Source organism: Coenobita brevimanus, chromosome 15 (genome assembly GCF_032717465.1).
Source record: "Coenobita brevimanus isolate Jiangsu-jjx chromosome 15, ASM3271746v2, whole genome shotgun sequence".
In the NCBI taxonomy this organism is placed as follows: domain Eukaryota; kingdom Metazoa; phylum Arthropoda; class Malacostraca; order Decapoda; family Coenobitidae; genus Coenobita; species Coenobita brevimanus.
The window spans coordinates 1408193-1414228 of NC_136968.1; the positions used below are offsets into that span (position 1 = coordinate 1408193).

Sequence of the window (6036 nt, forward strand, 5' to 3'; positions counted from 1 at the left end):
TGCTGGTAAGTGTATGTGGCTACTTTTTCCGCCTGCAGTGGTCCCAGTCCTGTCTGGATGGGAAACCTTTGGTCTGTGGGCAGAAGTTACCTTTCTCCTACAGGCCACCATCCTCGTCTTTTGAAATAAGGAGTTAAGGGACATTTGTGTATTGGCACTGCTGTTCTTCCCCAGTCCATCATCCCCCCTTTTGTGCCGTAGGTAGTTATGTGAGGTTTATATATCGTTGCTGGTGCATGAAGGCGCTTCAGTACCAGATGCGTTTTAAACATCATGAAGATTTGTTCAAACCGTGGACCAGTATCACATTTTTGCATATGCTGTATTTGATTTTCCGCTAAGTCCACCATCTTCCTTTATGGGAATAAGGAAGCACAGTAGATAGAGATGGTTGGAGATCAAGTAGCATGGAGAACTGCTTTTAGATGACCAAGGCCGATGCTTGCAAGCCGGTTGGAGCCTTTATAAACAACATGATAGTGAGTTTTGTATGGGAGAGTACATGACAGGGTTGACACCACTTATTTAACTTGAAAGGTGTTGGATGGATTATGTGATGGGTATTTATGAAGTGTACCATATATATGTGGAGAGTTATACCTTTGTGGGGGTATCAGGATTCCAGGGGCTTGAATGGTGTGTGGGGGTGTGGTCCTTTTGGCAGGCCATTGAGACATAGTAGTTTTTTTCCCCACTATTTGAACCTTACCTCATCCTACAAGGGTGGGGAAAAGGTGCAGGGAGGGGGAAGCTAAAGATGAGATGGAGGGATGAAGTTGGGAGGTATATGAGAGAGGTGTGTGTGAGCTGGGAAGAGGGCAGTGAAATGGCAGGGGACAGGGGGACATGGAGGCTATTTGTTTGTGGCTACCTGTGGGATTAAGGTGTCTGGCAATAGATAGATAGTTTTTATTTATCCTAAGGGACCTTGTAATGATGTCCTGTAGTTTACACTTGCCACGACCATCCTGTTTTATTCATACTAGCAGACGGCCATCAGTGTGACGGAATTAAGTGTATCTGCAGCCCTGTCTCTGGGATGTCGACCACCAGGAAGACCTACGAAGACCTGGAAAAGTGTTGTACGCAAGATATGGAAAACCCGGGTATTGGAGAAGATTTAATCCAGGATAGGAAGCAGTGGAGAAAAGCCATCGCACGTCCATCCCCAGTTTGAATATGGGAACAGAAGGACGAAAAACGATGATGATGATGATGATATAGCCCTGTTTCTCACTGCACTCTTGCCTAACTAAAATTGCCATCTTTCCATATTCGGTGCTGAGTTGTAACAAAAGATTAACATAAAAATAATGCTAGTCATGAAGAGTTACTTTGATAATATGATACTAGTCATGAAGAGTTACTTTGATAATGTAATACTAGTCATGAAGAGTTACTTTGATATTGTAGTACTAGTCATGAAGAGTTACTTTGATAATATAATACTAGTCATGAAGAGTTACTTTGATAATATAATACTAGTCATGAAGAGTTACTTTGATAATGTAATACTAGTCATGAAGAGTTACTTTGATAATATAATACTAGTCATGAAGAGTTACTTTGATAATGCAGAGCTGTAGTATTGTCTTTTCCTGCCAGCTGAAGGTGTCCTGTTCATGCCATTCACATACATTCCTTCTTTTGGGGGATAGGGAGGTGGATGAGGAATGTTTCTGTTAATGGGCAGTGGGTGTTATATCGTAGTTTCAAACGCAGTGTGTCCAGGCATCTCGAAGTGAACGGATCTTGAATTTGGCCCTCTTTCGTACTGTTTTTTTTTTTTCTTGGAAGGAGTGGTTTGCGGGCTCCATGCCTTTGGTTCCTTCTTCCTTAAAAGAAAAAAAAAAAGCATGTGAAGTCATCCTCTCCTCATTCATATCATTAACTCGTATCGTTTATAAAGGCTCCACCTCTCCTGTACCTTAAAAATAATACTAATAATATGCAAGAGAACACTACAATGTAATACACAAAATAAGTCAATTAGGAAGAGGTGCTGAGAGACCTCATAAGTAAGAAAACGAAATGGCCCAAGGATTTCTTCGTAAAAATTTTAATCCTTTTTATATGTGGTGTAAGTCTGGGGGGAGGGCAACACGATGGCAGAGGACAGGGCAACACTGAGACTGTTTTTTCATGGCATCCCCCCTCCCGTGCAGGATTATGACTGTTAGGGTTTAGGCATTATTATTATTATTATTATTATTATTATTATTATTTCTATTATTATTATTATTATTATTATTATTATTATTATTATTTCTATTATTATTACTATTATTATTATTATTATTATTATTATTATTATTACTACAGCTACTACTACTACTACTACTCCTCACCCTGCCCTAGGGTGGGAAGGGAGGTGCAGATGATGATGATGATTATTACTATTATTCATTTCTGTACTATTATCCTTATACATATATTCTGTAGATAGATAGGTAGATAGATAGAAGCCTGTTTAACTTCCATTTCTCCCCAGTAGATTTGCATCTTTCCCCCCAAGCTATAGTAGTAGTTGTGGCGTGAGGCTCATGTGAAATGGGAACTCAGTGGACTGCAGGCCTGAAGTTAGCCATCTGCTGCAGTCCACCATCTCCTGTTAATAAGGAAGTACTTGAGGGAATATAACCAGGGAATTGAGTCAGACAGATGGTTTACAGTAGATCAGGTTAGCCATCTGCTGCAGTCCACCATCTTCCTGTTAATAAGGAAGTACTTGAGGGACCATAACCAGGGAATTGAGCCAGACAGATGGTTTACAGTGGATCAGCCAGACAGATGTGTACAGTGGATCAGCCAGACAGGTGGTGTACAATGGATCAGCCAGACAGGTGGTGTACAATGGATCAGCCAGACAGGTGGTGTACAATGGATCAGCCAGACAGGTGGTGTACAATGGATCAGCCAGACAGGTGGTGTACAATGGATCAGCCAGACAGGTGGTTTACAATGGATCAGCCAGACAGATGGTGTACAATGGATCAGCCAGACAGGTGGTGTACAATGGATCAGCCAGACAGGTGGTGTACAATGGATCAGCCAGACAGATGGTGTACAATGGATCAGTCAGACAGATGGTGTACAATGGATCAGGTCGTCTTAGGTCTTGTGTACCAGTAGTTGTAGTAAACACCAACAGCGTTAACCCGGTGGACTGCAGGCTGAGTTACCCTTCCCTACTCCACCATTCTCCTGTTGGGGGATAGGGATGCCAGTGAGGAATGGTAAGATAATCAGGCAGCTCCCCCTCCAACCTGGTAGTGTCATTATGTATCTGTCTATCTATTGCCGGATGCCTTAATCCCATACAGGGCGGCCACAAACAAATCACCCCCATGTCACCCTGTCCCCCGCCATTTCACTGCCCTGCTCCCAGCTCACACCCCCACTCTCTCATATACCTCTCCACTCCATCCCTCCATCTCATCCACAGCCTCCCCCTCCCTCTCACTCACATACTGTACATTCTCCTCGTCAGTCTCTCACTGTCAATACTGTTGTGGTTAATAAAGATCTGTATTGAACTACTTCACAGACAGAAGTTTATATTATCAACACACATAAGATTATCTCCCAAAAACTTGCCATATTTTCAGGGGCTGCCTGTGGTACTCTGTTTGGTGTTCCTGCCACTGCTGTGTTGGTGTTGCTACTGCTGATGGGGCTGGTGATGCTGTGACTGGTGACGATGCTGCCATTGGTGATGATGATGCAATTGGTGATGATGCTGTGATTGACGATGCTGCCATTGGTGATGATGCAATGATTGGTGATGATGCTGTGATTGGTGACGATGCTGCCATTGGTGATGATGCAATGATTGGTGACGATGCTGCCATTCATGATGATGCTCTGATTGGTGACGATGCTGCCATTGGTGATGCTGATGCAATTGGTGACAATGCTGTGATTGCTGTTCCGATTGGTTATGATGCTGCGATCGGTTATGATGCTGCAGTTGGTGGTGCTGGCCTAGTGTTTTATTACACAGTGGCCTCTAACCTCTGGGGAAATACCTCTAACCACCCTGGAGGGGTTCCCTTAGGCCATTGGTCTTCATATTTTATCAGCACCACAACTCCAACTACTACCACCACCACTGCCGCTACAACCACCCTTCTGAACTGTGAGTTAGACATTTTTTGGTTGGTCCACCTTGACTTGGCGGAGAGTTTTATCTTTGCAGCCATATCCCCAAAGCTCAGAAGCAGAGTAAGACAAGGATAGCAGTACTGTGGCAGAGTAAGACAAGGATAGCAATACTGTACCATAGTAAGACAAGGATAGCACTACTGTGGCTGTGTGTCCTTGCCATATCACTTTTAAGCCAAGTTGAGGTGGACAGAGTGTGTTTACAGTTGCTGCCCTACTTACAAAATTTTTATTTAGAATTCCTCACCCCATCGTTACCTGGGAAAAGGAGTTAGGTCTGATGATGATGATGCTGATGATAATTAGGATGATGATGATGATGACAACAACGATGATGATGATGATGATGCAGTGCCGGGAATCAATCCCTGGCACTGTCAGGCTTACAGCTTCCTTGTAACATGCTAACCACAAGGCCTAATAAAACCTCAAGCTGGTAAGTCTGTAATCTCGTCAACAACAATCGTTCAAAGTTCAAATATTTGTACGTGGGAGAGCAACTGTCTTTATTCCCTACTAACACCAGATGGTTTTATTTAGCTGAGAGGAATGCTTGTGGGTCTAAGGATAATAATGATCTTTATTATTAACTTATTTATTTATTTACGTTAGTCTGTGCTATTCCATCAACTCAGCATTATTTCAGGTTGATTTGGCAGATAGATAGACAAGTGCATAGATTGATAGATAAACTTTAAACATACACATAGATAGATAAATTGCTGGATAGCCAAGTACACAGATAGATATTTAAACAGTACACATACACATAGATAGATAAAGTGCTAGATAGACAATTACACATAGATAAACATTACACATATACACATAGATAAATTGCTAGATAATTACACAGATAGATAGATAAACATTACACAGATACACATAGATAATAGATAGATTGCTAGATAGACAAGTACACGATAGATAGATAAACATTTCACATACATATATATAGTAAATAGATTGCTAGATAAATGATAGTTAGATAGATATATTGCTAGAATTTTGAGATAGATAGAAAGCTTGCCCAGGTAATTTTTTCTACCTTTGCCTGGTAGTACAGTATTTCTCTCAGTTGCACAATGTCTGGTGTTAGTTCAGTCAAAGTGGCTTGTCTTCTTTGTGGCTGTGGTGATTTACTAACACCATTTCTTAGCAAGCCTCCTAAGCCACCTAAAAGACACCCCACTGAATTATGCAGGTGATTATTAACTGAATATTACCATTGCCATACCACGTTGAGTACACCGCTTCCCGTCCGATCAGCGAAGTTAAGCAACGTTGGGTCTGGTTAGTACTTGGATGGGTGACCGCCTGGGAACACCAGATGCTGTTGGCATCCCTACGTGTCAAGTGGGGTTGGTGGAGGATTAGTGCCCCTCCCTGTAAAACAATTAACTCTAAGCCCTTGGCCACCCCGTCTGGGATACATGGCGTCTGGCAATGGATGGATTACCATTATTATTATTATTATTATTATTATTATTATTTTGTATTGTAATTGTGCTAGATGTGCGGTGGACAGATTTTTTTTATAGCTTGTGGTTTGCTAGTTGTCTCATTTCAAACACTTCAGATTAACTTACTGGATTAGCATAGTGCACTGGTATATATTACAGCCTCTCAAATCGGATGATCAGTAAAAAAACAAAAAAATGAATAATCAGTTCCCCCCACATCTGTAAATAACCTTGTTATTACATCAGAGCGAATGCGGCTGGAAAAACAATACAGTATTCTTAACATCAAATAGAAATTGAATGTACTTTTAAAAATGTGCAAAAAAATTAAGGTTAGTAACAAGTGTGGTGTAGGAATGACCATCCTTTATGATATAAGGCAGCAGAATAATGTATAAGTTATTAAAGT

The 6036-nt window shown here is 41.4% G+C and overlaps 1 non-coding gene across 1 annotated transcript; it reads left to right on the top strand.

Annotated features, from left to right (window-relative positions):
* The first annotated feature begins 5387 nt into the window (after positions 1–5387).
* On the top strand, positions 5388–5506 carry LOC145390822 (5S ribosomal RNA). The gene has a single exon (XR_013895735.1). It is a non-coding gene; the product is annotated as a 5S ribosomal RNA (ribosomal RNA).
* Positions 5507–6036: the final 530 nt, after the last annotated feature.